Source organism: Bos javanicus, chromosome 11 (genome assembly GCF_032452875.1).
Source record: "Bos javanicus breed banteng chromosome 11, ARS-OSU_banteng_1.0, whole genome shotgun sequence".
Classification (NCBI taxonomy): Eukaryota; Metazoa; Chordata; class Mammalia; order Artiodactyla; family Bovidae; genus Bos; species Bos javanicus.
Window position 1 is genome coordinate 9076421 of NC_083878.1, and position 23602 is coordinate 9100022.

At 47.4% G+C, this 23602-nt stretch overlaps 1 long non-coding RNA gene across 2 annotated transcripts in view; it reads right to left on the reverse strand.

Annotated features, from left to right (window-relative positions):
- Positions 1-2127: 2127 nt before the first annotated feature.
- The window catches only part of LOC133256767 (uncharacterized), a 44060-nt gene continuing 22585 nt past the window's right edge, over positions 2128-23602 (reverse strand). The window contains exon 4 of one of the 2 annotated variants that reach the window (XR_009739297.1): positions 2128-2380. This is a non-coding gene — a long non-coding RNA (uncharacterized LOC133256767). Of the gene's footprint in view, positions 2381-6252; positions 8574-23602 lie in introns of those variants that run through there. The other variant, XR_009739295.1, reaches the window with a different exon arrangement.

Genomic DNA, 23602 nt, shown 5'->3' on the forward strand with positions numbered 1-23602 from the left:
GCCTGCCAATGCAAGAGATGCAGGTTCCATCCCAGGGTTGGGAAAATCCCCTGGAGGAGGGCATGGCAACCCACTCCAGTATTCTTGCCTTGGAAATTCCATGGACAGGGGAACCTGGCAGGCTATAGTCCATGGGGTCACAAAGAGTCGGACACGACTAAGCATGTGTGTAGTCATGGTAGATTAAATTACTGTTTAGCAAACATTCACTGCATGCCCCAAACACATACAATACTGACTTCCTTGGCATGAATTTACTTTCTTTTTTAAAATATTTATTTTTATTTCTTTCTTTGGCTGTGCCAGGTCTTATTTGCAGCACACAGGATCTTCAATCTTCAATGCAACGCTCAGGAAATCTTTAGTTGTGGCGTGTGGGATCTAGTTCCCTGACCAGGGAACTAGATGGAATCCAGGTCCCGTGCACTGGTAGCTCAGAGTCTTAGCCACTGGACTACCAAGGAAGTCTTGAATTTACTTCCTTATCCCACGGATGTTGAGCTCGACCACGGGACCTCTTCTAGCCAATAACATGTGGGCAGATATATCGAATGTAGATTTGGAGTCCGGACCTTAATGCATGCGTGTTTACACTCACTCCTCTGAGAGCATTTGCCTTCACCTTGGAAAGATCAGTCTATACGGTTCTAAGCCCTCAGACAATCCTTGCAGAATGAAAGGCAGATGAAACAGACTTGAGCTCCAGCTGCAGCCCGAAGCAGGGTTGTCCCAACTGGCCCCTAAACCTGGAGGAGAGCTGCCCAACCAAACCCAGCCCACGTTGGCCCAGCCGCAGCTGACCCAAAGCCCCAGAACTGGGGCTTAATGACGTAAGTCATTGAAATTTGGAGCTGTTTGTTGTTCAGCATCATTGTGCTGCTTCCTAAGCTTTTGAGAGAGGTCATTGATAATATATGCCTAATTATGCAACAGCAAGAAATACTCCAGCCGGAGCCAGAAACCTCTAGCTCTACGGACACAGTGTTCCAGAAAGCCGGCAGAGCCAGCACTCCAACCATGCAATCCTATTGATGTCATCAAGATGAATACAGCTCCACACTAACTGCATCTTCAACCTCTTGGTTCCAAGTTGGGGTGGCGGAGTCCCGCTTAACAGTAATATTTCAAAGCTGCTCCTGTTCCCACCGTGCTGCATTGGTTGCAGTCCATCCACAGTTTACAGGGAAAAACTAGGAGTACCCACCTGCGTCTGTCTTCTTCTCTGGTGGTGGTGGTGGTGGTTTGGTCGTTCAGTCATGTCCAACTCTTTGCAACCCCACGGACTGTAGCCCCCCAGGCTCCTCTGTCCCTGGGATTTCCCAGCCAAGAATACTGGAGTGGGTTGTCATTTCCTACTCCAGGGGATCTTCCCCAGCCAGGGATTGAACCCACGTCTCCTGCATTGGCAGGCAAATTCTTTACGGACTGAGCCACCTGGGAAGTATCTGTCTCCTTCTCTGGAGTCTGTTTCATTTCCATGGGCTCCGTTTCAACCTCTGTCTTCCCTCCATCACAGGAAGACAGCAAAAGGAAACTCTCACACTGAACCATTATGACAATTTCCTCTAGAGGGGAGAGACCCGTAGGTGTCGAAAACCTTCCCCTAAGTTGCTGCTGCTGCTGCTGCTAAGTTGCTTCAGTCGACTTAGTGTCCGACTCTGTGCAACCCCATAGATGGCAGCCCACCAGGCTCCACCGTCCCTGGGATTCTCCAGGCAAGAATGTTGGAGCAGGTTGCCATTTCCTTCTCCAATTGTATGAAAGTGAAAAGTGAAAGTGAAGTCGCTCAGTCATGTCCAACTCTTAGTGACCCCATGGACTGCAGCCTACCAGGCTCCTCTGTCCATGGGATTTTCCAGGCAAGAGTACTGGAGTGGGGTGCCATTGCCTTCTCCGTCCTCTAAGTTATATTTGCTTAATTTATGCTTCTACCAGCAAGTAATTAGGGCAACAATTAATTTCCGAATGCAAATGTGCGATGGGTCTCACTCGTTTTGTTGTTTTCAAAGCCCCTTGTCTTGAGCCCTACTTGTGTTAGCATCTTAATGGGTTTCGTTTAGCAAAAGGAAGGAAATTATTTTTTCTAATGCTTTATTTACTTGATCGAATCGGGCTTTTGATCAAACATTGACTACAAATGTTTGTTCAAGATCACATGCCATAGCATTTAATAGGAATGAAAACCTGTAGTACAGAACCGTCATTTTCCACGTATCTGGCAGGCAACTGACGTAAGTGGTGCGTCATCGGCAGACAAAAGACATTTGTAGGGATGTGCCTGTCTGTATGAACCAACACTGATTTTCCAATCAGAGGGAAGACTTCATTTCATCTCTGAAAATGCCACCGAGATGTTCTTCGAGGAGAGAAAATGTTCCATCTGGAAAGACAAGTAAAATTAGCTCTTATTCCTTTTACATCCTCCAGTGCTGGAAAGACTGGGATGATGGTCAGACGTCCAGTGAACACTCCTTGTAACTGTTCATTCCTTCCTAAGCTACCGCCTCGAGAACACTCTTTGCTGGGTCCCCCAGGACCTGCTCTCAGGATTCACAGAGTGCTGGGAAAGTCAGACAGGAAAACCCCTGCATATTTTTGTAACCACTCCACCTGGTATCCTTTTATATGCCTGATTGTTACTTTCTCCTCCACTAGAATGTAAGCCCCACGAGCGCTGGAACTGCATTTTCTCACCATCCCAGCAGGGACCAATCACAGTTGAGTCTCTCTGTGAATATCTGTGCCCTTGAAAGGAAAAGGTGGTCCTTTAGAGACGTGAAGAGGAGGAAATGAGAGCCCAAAGGACAGATGCCCTTCTCAGCACAGGATAGGGTAGAAGGTGGATGAGTCAGAAAGGGGGCAAGGAGGAGATGCGGATGGAGGGGGCTCCCCTGAGGACACAGGAAGGCTGCTGTCCGAGGAGCAGTCAGGAGAGGGTCAGGAGCGCACAGTTGATGTAAAGCCCGGGAGGAAGAAGGGGAGGAGGCAGTGATCCAGCCGGGTGTGAGAACACAGAGGAAGTTTCCCTGCAGCACGGGGTCCCTTGGGGAACAGAGGTACTGAAACTGGACAGGTAGAGAGGCCCGCAAGCAGAAGTCACCTTATACCCAGATGGGGACCTCCATCTTTCTCTGCGATCAGTGTTGACTGTGATGGATCGAAGCGTATAAATACCAAATTACTCACTACTGTGAACACCAAAGAAAAACAGTTGTTCACTTTGGGCCAAAAGCTGAGGCCCATTTTTATGACAGATAACGAATGTGTTTCCACTGATGGGCGACTTGGCTTGAGGGTAAGGCCAAAAGAGTATTCCAAACACACACGGCAGATGTAGCTACACTTTTCTCCCACTGTCTACACGTTTAAAGGAAAACCGGCATTTGTGTCTGAATTATCTGAATAATTCCACAATTCTTCCTTTGCTTTGAGTAGATGCTCAAAAGAATTAAGAAACAAGCATCTTTAAGATTAAACATGATTCTTACAAAAAGGCTACTTGAAAATAGCAAAGTTGGGACTTCCCTGGTGGCCCAGAGGTTAAGAATCCGCCTGCCAGTGCAGAGGACATATATGCAAACCCTGGTCCGGGAAGATCCCACATGCTGCAGAGCGACTGTGCTCTGGAGTCCATGCTGCACAAGAGAAGCCGCCGCAACAAGAAGCCCACGCCCCACAACTACAGAGTAGCCCCCACTGGCCACAACTAGAGGAATCCTGTGTGCAGCAAAGAAGACCCACTGCAGCCCCCAGACAAATATTTTTTAATAAAAACAAAAAAAAAATAAGTAAAACGGCAAAGTTATTTGCTTCTGTTTTCACCCACATGAGAAAATATTTCATACAAGCACTGATGAGAGACCACCGAACAGGTGAGTGTTTTGGATTGCTTTCTTTTGTTTCCCAGACTTTCTGTTTTATTAGGGGAAAACAACCACTCGGCAGAGCAAGGCAGAGATCACCGCTTGCCTTCTGCCTGCTGCACGCCAAGGTCATCAGTAAGTGGAAGTAGGCCCCCTCTGATTAAGAATTCCTCTCATGTCCACAGACTTCAGCCTGGGCATGACAAGGACTTTTGAACTTCAAAAAAATAAATATTTCAACATCTCATCAGGCCAGTATGCTAAGCCTGATGGTCTCGTCCAGCCTCCAGAGAACCCTCGCCAGCCGTTCCCTTCCAGCAGAGCAGAGGGGGTGGCCCCACATCTGCATTCGGGGAGCCCAGCTGCCAGGAAAGAGATGAGGGAGATGCCAGGATGTCCACCCACCAGTCCCTCCAGGACATTCAACCAGTTCCGGAATTGGGTGAGTTGACAGGTGATGGAGCAAGCCTTTCTCTGCTGGCTTTATGCTCTCTTCCAGACAGTAATGGTCAGGGGACGTGTAGACAGTGTTCCAGAGGCGGCAGGGAGCTGACCGCCCTCACTCACTCCACCCTCTGTGTACAGAAATCCTTAAGGATGGGGCCGATTGAATGGATATTGGGCAAGAGCATGACAAGGGCTTCCGGGGTTCTCCACGTGGGCCCACACATCCCCCGCTTCCTCTTTCTGAGCAGCATGACCCCGAAGTCATCAGGAACAACAAGCCTTTGTTACTACCCTTCCGTGTAACTTTTAAAATTCATGTTACTCTTATAATACTTCATATACTGGCTTGTTTTTTTCCCCTCTGATCACACCTATATATTTTAGTTTGTCCTTCTACTTCTCTTTTTTTTAACTTCTTATTTTATGTTCTGAATGCATGCTAAGTCACTTCAGTCGTGTCTGACTCTTTGTGACACTATGGACTGTGGTCCACCAGGTTCCTCTGTCCAAGGGATTCTCCAGGTAAGAATACTGGAGTGGGGTACCAGGCCCTCCTCCAGGGATCTTCACAATAGAAACTGCATCCCTTTAGTCTTCTGTATTGACCTCTAGTGCCACCTGGGAAACCCACTGGAGTATAGCCAATTAACAATATTGTGATAGTTTCAGATGGACAGCAAAGGGACTCAGCCATACATACACATGTATCCATTCTCTCCCACACTGCCCTCCCATCCAGGCTGCGACATAACGTTGAGCAGAGTTCCCACTGCTCTACAGGAGGTCCTTGTTGGTTATCCACTTTAAACACAGCAATGTGTATGTGTCCATCCCAAACCCCCTACCCTCCCCACCCACCCTTATGGTCACTTATGGTAACCATAAGTTCTTTCTCTAAGTCTGTGCATCTGTTTCTGTTTCATAAATAAGTTCGTTTGTTTCTTTTTAGATTCTGCATATGAGTGATGTCGGGCAGGTGATCATACTTACAGTTTGCCCTTCTGCTTCTCTTACATCCCATCTATTCCTTTAAGGAGATCACAGTGGCGATGATCACACCGTCTGTTGTCAGGGAAAACTTGAACCTCAAGTGAAGTAAGACAGAACCTCTCACCCTGAGAGAGATGAACCAGCCACAAATAGCCCTGGGGAATCAGAGAGCCCAAGCTCAGAGTCTTGACAGATCTATTTCAGAAGAATTCTTGTGTGGGGTTTTTAAAACCACAAAGCAGAGATGTTAGAGGTAAATGTGACACTCTGATGGCTCAGCTGCATAAAAGAAGGTGTACAGTAATCTTCTGACAGGGGATGTCATGCTTGAAGCTCCTTAGGGTCTCAGGAGACCCCAGCCATGGTCTAAGGACCTGAGGGACTAGATGGATTCAGTGGGATGCCTCAGAGGCTCAGGCAATTCCTATTTGCTTTGCAGTTTCAGAAGAGAAAACATTGGGGGCTGCCCCGCATATTTCATTTTTAAGGAGTTTCTAGTTCTGGGCTGCTTCTGCTTAGTCACTCAGTCATGTCCAACTCTTGGAGACCCCATGGACCATAGCCCACCAGGCTCCTCCGTCCATGGGATTCTCCAGGCAAGAATACTGGAGTAGGTTGCCATGCCCTCCTCCAGGGGATCTTCCCAACCCAGGGGTCAAATCCAGGTCTCCTGCATTGCAGCCAGATTCTTTACCACTGAGTCACCATGGAAGCCCTTCTAATGCTGTGGATAATGATAACCTACTTATTACCTACTGACCAGGGCTTCGCGGTACCAGCTGTATCTACTAACATTCAAGTTGTACTAAAAGTAGGATTAAAACATGAATGAAAGATAAATCATTTTGTAAGATCCTAGATTTCTGTGTGTTTCCCATAAGAAATTCTAGATAGGCCCCATAACGTTGAATTATTAAAACCAGAATTTTATGCTACTGGTACAAAGATGGAGCTATTTGACCCATAAAATAATCGCTTTAGGCAGACACTTATTTATTACTTTAATAAGGGGAAAAGCTTTTGGCATGAAAAAAACTCAAAAAAAATTAATAAAATTCAATTGCCAATTACCTATAATTAGAAAATGTCCAAACTGCTTTTTTTTTTTTTTTTCAGCTGTCTTCATGGCACTCCAATAGAAAGCTTTAAGTAAATCTCTTCTTTTCAATGTGTCATTTTCATTAAAATCCCTGTACTATGTAACTAAAATAGGGGCTTCCCCAGTGACTCAGCAGGAAGAATCCTCCTGCAACGGAAGAGATGCAGGAGACCTGGGTTTGATCCCTGGGTCGGGAAGACCCCCTGGAGGAGGAAATGGCAACCCATTCCAGTATTCTTGTCTGGGAAATCCCATGGATAGGGGGGCCTGGTGGGCTGCAGTCAGTGGGGTCACAAAAAGTCATATACGACTGAGCAACTGAACAGCAGCAGCAGCAAGAGGTAGAAGAAACCCAAATGTCCATCAAAAATGAATAGATAAAGAAAACACAGTGTGTACATACAATTATATATTATTCAACTCTATAAGCAAGTAAAGCCCATAAGATACTATACAATGTAGATGAAACCGGAAGACATGACATTAAGTGAAACAAGCCAGTCACAGAAAGACAAATATTGTATGATTCCACTCCTAGGAGGTACTAGATCAACCGAACTCAACAAGAGAAAGTGGTACCAGACGTCTGGGCAAGGGAGAAAAGTGGAGTTGTCCTTTCACGGGGATAGACTTTCAGATTTGCAACTTCTGAAGCTCTTTTTCACAACAATATGAGTATGCTCAATGCTACTGAACTGTACAAGTAAAAACGGTAAAGATGATAAATTGTATGTTGTACTTTTTTACTACAAAAAAAAAAAAAACTGTTAAACGACAAGATCCCACTGTACAGCAAAGACAACTGTATCCAATATCCTATGCTAAGGACTTCTCTGCTGGTCCAGTGGTTAAGACTTTGCCTTTCAAAGCATGGGGGGAGGGTTCGATCCCTGATCAGGGAACTAAGATCCCACATGCCCAAGGCCAAAAACCAAAACAGTAACAATATTGTAACAAATTCAGTAAAGACTTTTAAAAAATCTTATGATTAAACCATAATGGAAAAGAACATTGAAAAAAAAGCATGTGTATGTATGTATATAGATAGATATTCAGACATATACATTTGAATCCCTTTGCTGTATAACAGTAATTAACACAATATTGTAAATCAACTATAATTCAATTAATAAATAAATGGAATCATACAGTTTTTGTTTAATTGTTTAATTTGTCATTGCTTTTACAAAGCAGAGATGGTTGCACTGGAAAGAAAGCCTAGAGCGAGTAACAGTTTGTTTGTAGGGAGAGGTGGGGGAGCCGGATGTGGGGAACTAAGATTTTGAGGCCAAGGGTTTTAAAAAGCTGGCTAGGAAAAAAATTTCTGGAGACAGAAGGAAAAAAAAAAAGTATGATGTTGAAATCAATTTCTAGAAAGAAGCCAGGCCTCGCACTGCGGACTATGGAGGCTCCAAGGCCACGGGACAGAGGAGATGCTGGAAACCACAGAAGGACATTTCTTGCCCTAAGCTCACAGTTTCCCATCTGAATTAATCACTGAGATTATACTCAGAAGCTGAGTCTCTTCTTCCCGGTTTGGACGGGACACAACCTGAGTGAGGATGACAGAGTGTTGTCAGATCCCAAACCAAAGCAAGTGGTGGAAGAAGCTTCCCAATTATCAGCAAGTGAAGGCCAAATGCATGTCATACCCCATTCATTCATTCAGCCTATCCTCTGAACGGCCGTGGCTCCAGATGCTGCGTATGGAGGTTGGTCAGGGCACCTCCACTCCTAGGAACTTGCATCTTGGAGGCACACAGTCTGTGTGACTGTGTCACACAGACACAGTCCATGCTGTGTGTCTCCCATCCTTGCTTCTCTGTGCCTTTCAAGAGTTGAGACCTTGGACCAATCCTAGAAGACCATCCACCCTTGGTGATAACAAGCAGGTGTTTGTACGGTTGAAAGGCCAATATCCAAATCCAAACAGGGCTTGGCCCACAGGCAGCAGAGAGGGGCCAGAGCTTCCCACAGGGTGAAGGGCTCGTCAGCTGGCTGAGGATGGGTGCTCCCCAAGAAAGGGAACATAGAGGACACAGCTATGGCTCCAAGAGCTGCACTGAGACCTGCGAGCCAGGGAAGGGGTGGAAGGAAACAGCTCAGGTCACTGCAGCAGCGACTTCCACCCTGTGGTTCCCAGGAGGCCAGCCGGCGGCTGCGGTGACAGGTGGCTGTGGAAGGAAGGGCTGCCTTGAGAAGGGGCAAGCAGTTTGTAGCATCCTTGGGGCCCCTAAAGTTAGACTGGAAAAGTCTTTTCCACGTCTTGTCTATGGTCACCAAAGGGACTGTGTGGGACATGGGAAGAAAATATTAGAAAGTCTGCTGCTGCTGCTGCTGCTGCTGCTATGTCGATTCAGTCGTGTCCGACTCTGTGCGACCCCATGGACTGCAGCCTACCAGGCTCCCCCGTCCCTGGGATTCTCCAGGCAAGAACACTGGAATGGGTTGCCATTTCCTTCTCCATTAGAAAGTCTACATCTCTTTAACATACTCATCATTTTGAATTTCCACATTTTTATTTTATGATATATATCATCTATATCCGGAGAAGGCAATGGCACCCCACTCCAGTACTCTTGCCTGGAAAATCCCATGGACGGAGGAGCCTGGTAGGCTGCAGTCCATGGGGTCACTAAGAGTCGGACACAACTGAGCGACTTCACCTTCACTTTTCACTTTCATGCATTGGAGAAGGAAATGGTAGCCCACTCCAGTGTTCTTGCCTGGAGAATCCCAGGGACGGGGGAGCCTGGTAGGCTGCAGTCCATGGGGTCACTAAGAGACGGACACGACTGAAGTGACTTAGCATAGCATAGCATCATCTATATCATCAATGGTATCTGTGCACAAGAAATAACAAATAATAAATTGCCAAGTGTATATTGGGAGTTTGTGTTCAAAATATTTTAGTGATTAGGGCAAACAGTCCAGAAAGCCTGTCGATCCACCCTTTAATAAACTCCTGTATTTAAGAGTAGGACCAAGAACACCATGCTTTAGGGGACACCCATTGCCTTTTGAACAAAACCAGCAGGATGGCAGGAGAGGAGAAATCAAAATACAGAGGGAGCTAGGCAAACAGGGGCAGACTTACCAGGTGGAACACATTACAAAGGAGCAGAAAGTAAAAAAGTTAGGCGCTCAGTCATGTCCGATTCTTTGCAACTCCCTGAACTGTAGCCCGCCAGGCTCCTCTGTCCATGGGATTCTCCAGGCAAGAATACTGGAACGGGTAGTCATTCCTTTTTCCAGGGCATCTTCCCCACCCAGGGATCGAACCCAGGTCTCCTACATGGCAGGCATACTTTACTGTCTGAGCCACCAGGGAAGCCCTTTGCTCACAAACGGACAGAAGAGGCAGACAAGTCCCAGAAAGACAGGAAAATGAAGGCAAGCACCTCCAAAAATGTCGAGTGGTGATTGGAGAATTACTTGCCAAACGGCGACTTTGATCAGGCTCATCTGTGCCTTTTCCTTTGGCCTCGGTACCCCGAGGTACTTCTTTCAGAAGAAAAAGTGGACTACACGTAGAAAGGGTCTGTCCTTCAGGGGAGAGAGTTCATGTCCTTACTTGGTTTATTCATACCTTGAATCTGTCTTAAAGGGGACATGGGGTGTGCCCGCATCCTCCACTGGATAAAATGCTCTCCAAGGACCTTACATTCAGACACACATGCACATATACACACATACACATACACGCATGTGTGCATGCACACACATACACGCATGTCTGCCCACACACGTATACACATGCACACACGAACTGAAGCCCGTGTTTCCAAACACATAGATTTATATGCTTCAAGTCTTAATTGCTGTAATGTTCAATGTAATGTCTCTAGCAAGTAAAAATAAATAAGTACCAACACGGACAGACTGTATAGCAAAGGGAGCTCTGCTCAGTGTTACGTGGCAGCCTGGACGGGAAGGGGGCTTGGGGGAGAATGGATACATGTATATGTATGGCTGAGTCCCTTCCCTTTTCTCCCGAAACAACATTGTTAATCGGCTATGCCCCAATACAAAATAAAGTTTTAAAAAAGAGGAACGACCAAAGGGGAAAAGAAAGCAGACAAAGTATAAGCTTGAGAGCAGTGGCCCTGGGCAGTGGGCTGGGAGCCAGGATACAGGAGGCAAGGTCCCCTGCTTCTCCCCTCCAGCACCTCCCCCAGGCTCTGCCCGTCCCCTGCGCCTACCCCTGTATGGCGCCCAGTGAGACGGGGGCCAAGCCTGCAACTGAAACCTTTCAGTCCCATAGGAAGTAAAGCAGGGATGTGAAGCTGAGACATGGCTCAGGAACCAGCGGTCCACGGCTCAGACTTTGCTCTGAACACCTCCCCCCAGGATGCACGTGTCCAAACCTCGGGCCATTGTGCACTCTGAGCCAGGCTGTGTGGGGGCCACCGGTGAGCAGAGCAGACAAGCCCTGGCCCTCACTTAGCTTCTGGTCTGAGGCCTCATTACTCAGTCTGGCTCCCATCCACTGAGAGCAGCCAGGGAAACCCCAGCCCCCACCCCAGACCCCCTGAGCCAGACACCAACCCCAGGCAATTTGAATGCACATGCAAGTTTGGGAAGTGCTGGTTTCGTTGTTTGTTTCTGTGAAAAACAGTCAGACCAGGGGCTCGAAGACACGTACATCTTCCCTTGACTTTCATGTGGGCCGGCGTTGGAGAAAATAATTCCTCAACTGTTAGAGCTCAAAGGGATCTTGTTGTTCAGTTGCTCACTCGTGTCAGATTCTTTGAGGCCCCACGGACTGTAGCCCACCAGGCTCCTCTGTCCATGGGATTTCCCAGACAAGAATACTGGAGTGGCTTGCCATTTCCTCCTCCAGGGGATCTGCCCAACCTAGGGATCGAACCCTCGTCTCCTGCATTGGCAAGCAGATTCTTTAGCACTGAGCCATGTGGGAAGCCCCAAAGGGATCTTACAGTTCATCTCATTCTACTGTTTCATTTAGGGATGAAGAAATGGGAAGCCAGAGAGGGAAAAAGCTCAGGAAAGAAGCCATGTGAAGGGAAGAAGCTCAGGGAAGAAGCCAGAACTGGAACCAAGAATTTTAGTAACAAGTTCTCTATGCCTGCCGCAGGGCTGAAGAAAGGCAGCTGCTTCTGCTGCTGCTGCTAAGTCGCTTCAGTCGTGTCCGACTCTTTGTGATCCCATAGACGGCAGCCCACCAGGCTCCCCCGTCCCTGGGATTCTCCAGGCAAGAACACTGGAGTGGGTTGCCATTTCCTTCTCCAATGCATGAAAGTGAAATGTGAAAGTGAAGTCACTCAGTCGTGTCCGACTCTTATCGACCCCATGGACTGCAGCCTACCAGGCTCCTCCGCCCCTGGGGTTTTCCAAGCAAGAGTACTGGAGTTGGGTGCCATTGCCTTCTCCGGAAGAAAGGCAGGGGGCAGTGTAAAAGAAAGGGAGACAGAAACAAGACATGTAAGACAGGGGGCCACAGCACTGAAGACCTGGGGGTACCTCAAAAATGTTGGGGGGCAGGTTATTTCTACAGTCCTTTCCAAGCCTGCTCTTTGATACCCTCCCAAGTTGGTGCAGATAAAGAAATGCTGACCCCCCAGCATGAATGTGCTTTTGTTCTGAGGGTGATATTCTGGTCAATGAGACCTCCCGGCACAGGAAGTGGCTATCAGGTGTCGTTCTGTCTCATTCCTCCAGACGAGCCTGTAAGTGAACCCTGGAGTCCAGGGTATGTGCATAAGGTTTACCCCCAAGGCCCTCAAATCCCTTTGGCGAGAGCATCAGAAGGGAATCAGTACACCTTCTGGGGAAATGCATGTGGATTACATCATCCCGCCAGGCTCCTCTGTCCATGAGCTTCTCCAGGCAAGGATATTGAAGTGGTTAGCCATTCCCTTCTCCAGGGGATCTTCCCCCTAACCAGGGATCAACCCTAGGTCTCCTTCATTGCAGGCAGATTCTGTACCGTCTGAGCCACCCAAAGCTCCTCTCTACATCCAAGTTCCTAAGTGCAGTCGTCAAGGATGCCAATAGCCTCTTACTCCTCCTCACCACTCATCTGAAGCACTGGACCGCTTTAAAACTCAACCTTAAATCAACTTGAGAGACTCTCCCACAAGAACCGGCACGTTCTGTCAAAAACCAGATAGATTAAAAATGAACACAGGCAGTCGCCAGACCCGTACTGTCCAAGCCAAGCTGAAGGAGCAGGAGGCTGGCAGGCCTGAGCCGAGGGGGCTGTAACGGGCCTGCTACCGCCTTTTCTTCCCACCCCAGTAATAAATACTCAATTTGAGAGAGCTGATGGAAAAAGACAGGAGTGAAAAGTGGGCTTGACACATTTATGAGAAGGATTTGTCCTGGGTTTCTTGAGTATAAAGCCTGGAGTTTTTTCAATCTTACTAGAGGTAGCAGGGAATGAACACTTGTTTCATGTTTCCCGACCACGGTTCGGATGATTAGATGGATCATGTACCATTGGGACCAAAAAAAAAAAAAAAATCATGGAAAAAGATGGCTTGTCAAGTTAACAAGAATTGTATATTGTTTGCAATTTATAAATAGAGGCAGAGAGGCAGACACAAACCGCCAGAAGATAGAGATACTGTTCCTCGCTGAACTCACAGTGTGTGCATTCTCAGCTGTGTCCGACTCTTTGCGACCCCATGGACTGTAGCCCACCACGCCCCTCAATCCATGGGATTTCCCAGGCAAGAATACCAGAGTGGGTTGCCATTTCCTCCTCCAGGGGATCTTCCCGACACAGGGATCGGATGTAAGTCTCTTGTGTCTCCTGCGTTGGCAGGCAGATTCTGCATGCAGTTTCTGACACTGGAACAGAGAACATTTTATGATGGATTTTTTGATCCCTTTTGCTAAAAGATGAGGGTGGGGATCTCAAATTGTTCAGTGCTTCCAAATCATGATGACAACTAGCAACAGTATCTGTCGGCTCCACGAGCTGGTTTTCCTCCAAGGCGGATGGAGCCGAGGATTTGTTACTTGATCTAACAGCAATGGCTTTCCAATAGCCAGACACGCACAGCATCATTGATCAGTGTGCCCTCTCCTTGTTTGCATTGGAACACTGCTCAATTTACACCAATTAAAGAATGCTTGGTTTGGATATTGAAGAATCATTAAGGAATGCAAATCCCCAAGGGCTTCTAAAAATGACATCTGACTAGAATGGTGATTAAAGCATGAAGACGGCATTAGTATTTGAACAGTTTGACTGATACACAAAATCATTAGAATGTCTCTCCAGGAAGAGTGACTCTGGGTCAATGTATGTCCTTGCCTGGTCACCTAAACAAATCTGACAAGTCTAATTTTAAGTAATTGCTCAGAGTTTAGTGGCCGCCTCTGTCCCCACAAGGGCAGCCGTCTGGACCACATATTGTAATTGAGATGTGTCTTTAAACGGAATGTGTCAACCCAGCATGCAAATGCGCTCTCAGAAAAGGTTAAAGGTTAGTGATGCTCCGACGAATCGCTTTCCAGTCAAATTTCCACGTGAAAATTCTACTGTCGCCAGCAGTCACCTCCCTCAGCGGATTCTACCTCATGCCGTGCAGGAAAGGCTGGGTTTTCTGGCTATGTCTGACTCTCAAGTTCAGCTAGAGACCATCTGAAAGTGTGTTCTCTGGACCAGCAGCATTAGCATCACTTGGAAACTTGTTAGAAATGCTGAGTCCTGCCTCCTGCCTCCGCTAACCTGCTGAATCAGAGATGCTAGAGCTGAGGTCTTGCATTAATGCTTTACTAAGTCCTGCCCTGATCTAAAGCCCATTCGAGTTTGAGAACCACAGATCCAGACCCACTGAACCTCTGTCTAGGATGAAATGGACGCCCCGTGGGATAGTGATTTGCCTGAGGCCATGCAGCCCAAACGATAGTGGGAGCTATGATGAAGTATGTTATCGTCAAATCATTCATTGTTCAGTCGTTCTCGTGTCCAACTCTTTGTGACCCCGTGGACTGCAGCATGCCACAATTCCCTGACCTTCACTATCTCCTGGAGTTTGCTCAAACTCAAGTCCACTGAGTCGGTGATGCCATCCAACCATCTCATCCTCTGTCGCACCCTTCTCCTCCTGCCCTTGATCTTTCCAAGCATCAGAGTCTTCTCCAAAGTGTAGCTCTTTATATCAGGTAACCAAAGTATTGGAGCTTCAGCATGGACTATAGCCCACCAGGTTCCTCTGTCCATGAGATTTCCCAGGCAAGAATACTGGAGTGGGTTGCCATTTCCTTCTCCAGAGGATCTTCCTAACCCAGGGATTGAACCTGAATCTCTCTCATCTCCTCCATTGGCAGGTGGGTTCTTTACCACTAGCCCCACCTGGGAAGTCCAAGAGTCACCTGGGAAGCCCTGAAATCATTAATCCTTGACTTTATTATTCAATAAAAACATTTGGGCTTCCCTGGTAGCTCAGTCAGGAAAGCATCTGCCTGCAATGCAGGAGACCAAAACTCAATCCCTCAATTGGGAAGATTCCCTTGGAGAAGGAAATGGCAACCCACTCCAATATTCTTGCCTGGGGAAATCCCATGGACAGAGGAGCCTGGCAGGCTACAGTCCATGGGGTCACAAAAAGTTGGACACAACTTAGCAACTAAACCACCACCACCAAAATTTTGAATATACTTTGCTGCTCTGTTTTTTGATGTTTGTTTGTTTGTTTTGGCAGGTATGCCCCTCCCCTCATCCCGGAGAGCTTATGCAGGATAGTCCTGGCTGGCGGGTGGCTGGTTTGCCTCTTCCTTCTCCTGGGCCCTAGAGACAAAACACCCAGGGCTGGCTGTTGGCTGCAGCCTCTGGACTAAGTGCTGGGGACGGCTCATCTGAGCTGGAGATTTCATTGCCGTGGTGAAAGCCTTGCAAGATGGCTTCTTCAGTCCGTGGGGATCATGGGTGCCCAGGTGGAGACTGACTCTCCATTGCCAGCGGTCCCCGAAGGACCGGGAGGAGCAGAGCCCCTTGCCGACTCCCACTGGCTGTGTCGTCAGAACCACAGATGGTGTGAAGCAGAGGGCACTTGGGGAATGTTTGTTTCTACTTGATAACCCAGCATCTCTCAGGACCCTTTGGGGCTTTCGGACGATCCCTGTGCACCGTTAAAGATGAGCGGTGTGCAGCAAAGGAGGTGCGCATAGGAGCATAGCAGCATGGGAGGAGGTAAAAATGCAGCTTCTCCTCTACTTAGGATATAATTGAATATAATCAGACCTCCAGGAGGACTAACTAAACAATAGGTTTCTGATTTAATTCTTCTTTTTTATTAATATGAATCACTGTATCTCTTGCCATCTTATCCCAGTCTGACAACCCTCGAGCTACAAGGAGCCTGGTAACTACAAGCAAGGACATCAAATCAAAACAGAAAAATAAGGGCTGCCTCAGCTGCAGGCTCCAGGAGCTTGAGTTCCCAGCGCAGGCAGCTTAGCCAGATGGTGACCCTGTGAGAAAAAAGGTTTTTTCTCAACTCATCCAGCTCCCAGCAGACAGACAGAGCCAGTTTATACCACAGGCTCCCCTGTTCTTTGCTTCCTGGACACCCTCACCCCAGGTGAGCCTGTGCGCCCAGGGCCCCCCGCCCCCTGCCTCCCCCTCACCTCCCCGTCCCCTCCCTCCATCCCTCCATCCCTCCCGCCCGCCTGCCTTCCCTCTACCCGCAGTGATGCTCAGCCTTTCAGCCTTTCAAGCCGGCGCCCTGTGCGGGGCAGGGTTAAAATGCGTCTCTGAATGGGGAGGAGAGACAGGGTGGATTAATGGCAGCGGCAGAAGAGTGATACAGGCCGAGCAGAACAAAACGAGGGCGACCCGGACAAAACAAAGCCCCACAATAGATCATTTCTGAAAAGTCATCGGGCAGCTTTGAAACCCGGGCCTCTGTGGGTCCCGGGCAGTTTCGCAGCCACGGGCTTTCAAGACACATGAATGGAAACGGAACAGTAACTCTTTCTCCCAACTCTTTTCAGGGGTCTTGTCAGCAGAGAAGGATTTACCATTCAATTCCCATACTTTTATGTGGGAAATTAAGAATTGGCTCCTGAAAAAGCAGTTGCCTTTTTAAACTCTCATAAATTGTGACAATCTCATAGATTCACCCAAATTTCTTCTTTCTTTTCTCCTTTCCACTTAGAGTTCATTGTTTTAAAATATACTCATAAACACACATATACGTACACATTTCCATCTTGCCTTTTCTCAGGAGTATTTTCTACAAAAAAAAAACCCTCCAACCAAAGAAGACTCTCATCTGTCTGCTCTGTTTGGTTTTGATCCTTAACTATGTCCATTTTATCACAGTTCAACACAGACTTAACTTCTTCTTGGAATGAAAAGATCAATCCTTTCCAGATAGGAATCCTGTATATCTGGGGTGTTTTCAAGATTAATTTTTATGTGGACCATTTTTAAAGTCTTTATTGAACTTTTTATAATATTGCTTCTGTTTTATGTTGTGGTTTTTTGGCCATGAGACATGTGAGAGCTTAGCTCCCTGACCAAGGATGAAACCTGCACCCTTGCATCGGAAGGTGAAGTCTTAACCACTGGACTGCTGGGGAAGTCCTGGCTTTTGGAAAGGTGACAAGGGTTGGGTGAAGCTTATGCAAAGTCAGAGACAAAATAAAATGGGATGTTTTCTTGATTCCTGACTCAGTGGCTCTGTGTTGAGTGGTGACTAGCCCTGAATAAAGGCTACTTCTGAATTGTCTGATGAAAACACTCGGATCTTCCTGGAGGAGAGCTCAATCATCCGTCCCCATCTGGGGGGTCTGACAGTGTATCTCAGGGGACAGTGAGGAGCAGGCTCTTCTTTCTCAGAAGCCCTCGGCGTTTGCCATGTCCATCTCATTAACCTTCCCTGTCCTGGGACCCAGGCCCAGAGAAGCCCAGCTTAGGCTCTGAGCCAGCCCATCTGATCCGACTCCCCAGGCCTCTCCCAGGGATGCACTCGGGGATAGGAAACCCAGGTGTGCTTGACCCCCGCTTCCCTGGCCCCTTGTCCTGCCCCCTGGAGAGCCCAGCTCCAAGGCTGATTCCCATGGAGCAGCTATGCTGACCGCCAGCCACTCTCGGGGGCAGTCAAGCATATTCCGAGTCCTCAGAAATGCCTTGAGGTGAGAGATGGGAAAGATGGGGGTGGGGAGAAAGGAGGCCAACCCGCCACACCAGCCCATCGCGAGGCCAGGCTGGGACACATAACTATTTCCTGATGTGCAGAAGTTGAAACCTGGACTTCCTCTCTTTTTAGATGTTTCAGATATGCAAACACAAACCTCACAAAAGGAGTCTGATGGTATACTTAACACAGACTATCACCCCTCTAAGAAACAGAAATCAAAATAAAATAAAACAAAATAAAATGAATTTAAGAAGAGAGAAATCAATTTCCTATTTTTGAGGACAGTGTTTAAAAAAAGCATAGAAATTTGCAGTATACGTATATCAAATCCACACGCTGTAAACCTAAACCTACACAACATCATGTCCATTTATCTCAGTAAATCAGGGGAGAGAAGAAAACCTTCGAAAGAAAATCCCCATAGTCACTGTACAGACACCAGCATGTTCAGGAGCTGTGTCGTCTCCTTCCTGAAATAACTTACTTGTTCAGAGTTATTTCTAAAGGAGTCAGGATGTCGATCTTTAAGAGGTCAAATAGCACTTAAAAATTAATTTTGGAAGGAAAGGATGGTCCTTACACACAGATTTCACTTGCTTGAGAAAAGTGGGTTGCTGTGGTCCAGGAAGCTTTTAAAAATTAACATTTCCATTTCCTCCTTTGCTGTTTCTAAACCAGAGGCAAAAATTCCAAAGACCAGGCTCCTAAGAAGCTTTTGAAAACCTCATCACAGCTCCTCCAACCCCTTCCTCCAGCCTCGCCCACAACCCCAAACGATGAATGTGATCAGGAGAACAGCATCGCAGAACCATGACCAGCTTTTCCCAGCCTGCTTGCAACTGGACAGCCTATTGTCCAAGAAACACTCCTGCAGCACTTCTCTGCTGGTCCAGTGGTTAAAACTTTACCTTCCAGTGCAGGGGGTCTGGGTTCGAACCCTGGTCAGTAAGCTATGATCCCACATGTCTTGCAGCAGAAAATCAAAACATAAAACAGAAACAGAAATGAATTCAATAAGGACTTTAAAAAAAAAAAAAAGAAGAAGAAGAAAGAAACTCTCTTGCAACATAATTCTTCAAACAACTGGCTTGGGCATATTTTTTTTAAGGAATTCAAATATTACATCACTAGAGAAATTCTTCCATGATTTTTTGAATAACTTTTCTCAACCACCACTTGCCAGGACCACAACAGCCCATGGTAATGGTGGGGATTCTTGTCTTTTCAAAGTTCTTTATCCATAAAGTAGCAGAAGTGATCTCATAAAATAATCAGGTGATTTATCTGTTCCCCCACCTGACTCCCACACATACACAGACACTTCTTGTGAACTCAGCAGCTTCCAGGACACAGAGAGTGAAACCCAGGCCCAGCCCCAGCCCCAAGGGTATGGCCCATCTTCTAGTGCATTCTGCCCTCCTCCACCCCCATTATCAGTCCCTTAAGCTCAGATTCTTCCTTGTCCCAGAGCCTTTGCACACGCTCTGCTCTGCCTGCATGCCTGGCTTCCTGACTGCTTGAGCACTCAGCACAGAGCAGTCCTAGTTAAAGTAGCTTTTTTCTCTCCTATTTCTCTCTCCCCAGCCCCAAGGCTACATCCTTCATAGTTCAGTCTGTGAGTGGATAGTCTTAATTTAACATCCATCTATTTGCTGTGGTCAATCTCCACTACAAGAAGGCAAAATCCAGGAAGATCCAGGCACAGATCTCTTAGCATCACCAGTAACTTGCACACTGCTGGTAGACAGTAGGTGCTCAGTAAATATCTGTGGGGCTTCCCTGGTGGCTTGGCAGTAAAAGAATCTACTTGCCAATGCAGAAGACTTGAGTTCAATCCCTGGGTCAGGAAGATCCCCTCGAGAAGGACATGGTAACCCATTCCAGAATCTTGCCTGAGAAATCCCATGGACAGAGGATCCTGGAGAGCCACAGTCCATGGAGTCACAAAAGAGTCGAACATGACTGAACAACTAAACAACGACAGCAATGAATATTTGTGGAAGGAAGGAAAGAAGAAAAACCTGAAGGAAGACAAGGTATTGACTTGAAATCAAGGCTCTACTTCCCCACCCAGTAATGTTGTATATTATTTGGGGTAAAAATCTCAGCTCTTAGATTAAACAGATCCCAAAATACAGTGGCTCACAGGATCAAATCATTTTCTCTTTCCCATAACTCTCTGGAGTGGACAGTCCAGGCAGACAGGATGCTCCGTTTCACATGGCAATGAAGAGATCCAGATTCTCTGCCTATTGTCATTCCACTGTCCTGCTAGGCACTGAGCACCTGCTTGGTTCAATGCGGTCCCAGCCCATCCAGGTTCCAGCCCATGGGAAGAAAGACGGGGAGGGGAGGAAAGCGATGCCCAGTGAAGGCAGGGAACAGAGGCTGCTCACAATACTTCAGCCCCCATTTTATGGCAAAAATGTAGTGGTTTGTCCTGAGGGGAAGGTGGGAAGTAAAGTCTCTAGATGAGTGACTTCACATCCAGGGAGGAAGGAAGGCAAATTTGGAGAAAACTAGCCATCTGCTGCAGGTTCCTAGACTCCTCTCTGAGCAGAAAACATCTGAAGCTTGTCCATGGGGAACAGAGCACGTGTGCAAACTGTCTTTGATCAGAGGACAGTGACCCACCCCGAAGGATCCCCGGCCATGTAACAGAGCTCTGGGGAGCTGCAGGGTCAGCAGGACCTCAGGCTGGGGGCATCACTGCAGGGGACACCAACTTGCTCCTCCCTCCCCTTCCTTATCAGCTCTGAAGCTCAGAAAATATCCAGGTGCGTTTCTGTTTTTACACCTAAATTTTCCCATTCAGCTCTTCACTCACCACATAAGAATATGCAAGCAGCAGGTAACCCCAGAGCCCAGTGCTCTAATTTAAAGGGAGGGAAATACTTTCAAATTGTGGTGCTGGAGAAGACTCTTGAGAGTCCCTTGAACTGCAAGGAGATCAGACCAGGCCATCCTAAAGAAAATCAACCCTGAATATTCATTGGAAGGACTGAAGCTCCAATACTTCGGCCACCTGATGCAAAGAGCTGAGTCATTGGAAAAGACCCTGATGCTGGGAAAGATTGAGGGTAGGAGGAAAAGAGGGCAACAGAGGATGAGATGGTTGGATGGTATCACCAACTCCATGGATATTAGTTTGAGCAAACTCCAGGATATAGTGAAGGACAGGGAAGCCTGTCATACTACAGCCCGTGGGGTTGCAAAGAGTTGAACACGAATTAGTGACTGAACAACGACAAAGAGACTGCTTCCATGTCCCCAAGACAATTCCAGTTTAGCAGCTTCCTTCCCTGTGATCTTGAACAAATTAATATCCTTAAGACTCATTTTGCTCACCTTTAAAATGGGAGTGAAAACATCTTGTCACATGGCTATGATTAGAATTCAACTACCTCATGTAGGTAAAGATCTTGGGGGCTCCCCTGGTGGCTCAGACAGTAAAGAATCTGCCTGCAATGCCGGAGACCCAGGTTTGATCCCTGGGTCGGGAAGATCCCCTGGAGGAGGAAATGGCAACCCACTCCAGTATTCTTGCCTGGGAAATCCTATGGACAGAAGAGCCTGGTGGGCTGTAGTCCATGGGGTTGCAAAGAGTCAGAAGTTACAGAAAAACCTGAACAAAATTTCGGCCACCTCAATAAATTCCCTCAGCAGATTCGTCCCAGATGTCAGTTGATTCCAGATTTCTTTTTTACAGAGTGAAATCTTCTGCTTATGTGGACGGAATGACTGCCTTACTATCCCAAGGTAGAAGCCAAAAGTGTTGCCTAAAATGATGCTGCACCCTGGAACTTCTGGTAATTCCAGGTACTGCATTCTGGGTGGTGTTTATTCTGTGCCACCAACACCTGAGTGACTGAAAGTGAAATCAATCCAGGTTCTGTGTCTGGGGTTTCAACACTTTGCAGACTGGCACGTGTGCCTGAGAAAAATCCAGGGAATGCTCGGCCTTTCATTCCTCCGAGAACTATGCCATTTTCCAAGAAAAGCTAAATAGCTCATTCCTGTCTCACCCCCTCTTCTTCCAGCCTGGTTTCCTGAGGATATTTTTTAGCCAGACTGGAGTGTGTTTTTTAATAAGCTGTTGGAAACTAGAAGAGCTTTAAATCGAAACTTGTGCTGAATGATTCTTGAGTGCATCACCCAACGAAGAACATTATCCTTGTTTCATTTATCACAGACAAAAATCACATCCACAGGAGCAACGGCCACTCCATGGCTTTTGCAGACAAATTCCCCAGAGTATAAACCAAAATCCACAGGAAATCTCTCATCACTCTTTCTGTGAGAAGCTAACTAATAAGTACCATCAGGTAACGAAGCTGTTATTTTTTTTTTTCTTTCTGCATTCCTTTTATCATCAGGAGGAATGGGGAACTTCATATTTCAAGGGCTTTTTGCACAGGAAATCCTGGTGTGGCTTTAACACACGCTGAGGTCCCTGGGGGGGAAGTACAGAGTAACCCTGAAAACCTTGGGCAGAGCAGCAGAGTTGGCCCGGATGGCATCCATCGGGGCTTCCTAAGTACGTAAACCACCCACCTAGATGGGCGTGCTCCCAGCCATCTGAGCCCTTGGACCTTGTTTCCAGAAGAGACGACGCCATGAACTGCAGAGCTCAGAGCCCAGATTCACTCCCCGAAATACAAACAAAAGCTTAAATCCAGACAAGGAAAATACTTGGTTTGGCTGAAGTGGACAGTTCAGGCCAGTGTGAACTGGGCAGGCTGAAGAGCCTGAGAATCTATAAACCTTCTTTAGAAAAGACAGACCCTGGTCAGCAGAGGTGGCCTGGCTAGAGATAAAAGTGTTCCCCCACCCACAAGCTAAAGACAATGCCCCCTTAATACATCCCAAACGTTCATGGTGCTTCTGTATGTCAGCGAGACACAGTTTTTAACTTCACTTCTGTGTTTTATGTTCTCTATGGTTTTTTGGGGGGAGCATCTCTGGTGGCTCAGTGGTAAAGAATCTGCCTGCCAATGCAGGAGAAGCAAATTCGATCCCTGGGTTGGGAAGATTCTCCTGCAGAAGGAAACAGCAACCCACTCCAATATTCTTGCCTGGGAAAATCCCATGGACAGAGGAGCTTGATGGGTTACGGTCCATGAGGTCACAAAGAGTTGGACACAACTTGGTTAGTGACTGAACAACAACAACGATGGTTTTTTCATAGAGATCCATTTTTTTATAACTACTTCACTTTCACTTTCCACTTTCATGCATTGGATAAGGAAATGGCAACCCCCTCCAGTGTTCTTGCCTGGAGAATGCCAGGGATGCAGGAGCCTGGTGGGCTGCTGTCTATGGAGTCGCACAGAGTCGGACACGACTGATCGACTCAGCAGCAGCAGCAGGACAATAAAAAATTAAAATGACAAACTTTAAAAAAAGATAAAGCCTCACCCAGCAGGGCAGGAGGCAGGGCTGGGGGTGGAGGAAGGTCTCCACGGCCACACTGAGGTGCTGGACGCATTCATGCAGGCTGTTGAGGCCTTGCTGAACTGACCAGTGGACGGGCAGGTCCTCATCGCCCCCTGGAATCCGGATGGCACCGAGGGCTGGCCAAGCAGGGTCAGAGGACACATGGGGAGGTAGGTGTGTTTCTTTCATCACATACAGTGATACACGTATAGTGATGAAGGACCATCATGTGCCTTAGGAATGAGTCATTGAGTCACAGGGAACAATACAGCCTGAAACCCGTGGACCTTTAATCCAAAAATGTGCAGGTGACAAGGTGGTACCCTGGGCATGGAAGAGATGGTGGGTCCCACAGCACTGCCTTCTGACCCCAGGGTGCCCTGGGGACAAGAGCAGCCTTCAAGCAGGTGACTGGAGAGACCCTAATAAGCAGTCTGTTTATGGAAGGGTCCTTGGGGTTAGAAAACCAAACCCGGGATGAGCAGTTATCACCCTGGGCTGGAAGCAGCCTTGGGAGGATGGATTCCTAACCAACAGAAAAGCGACCATGTCACCCTCAGGCCGTAAGAGGGGACGGAGCCATCATCACACTGACCCTACCATTCTGCTCCCCAGTTTAGGGGCAAACCCCGGGGGGGCAAAAAGGC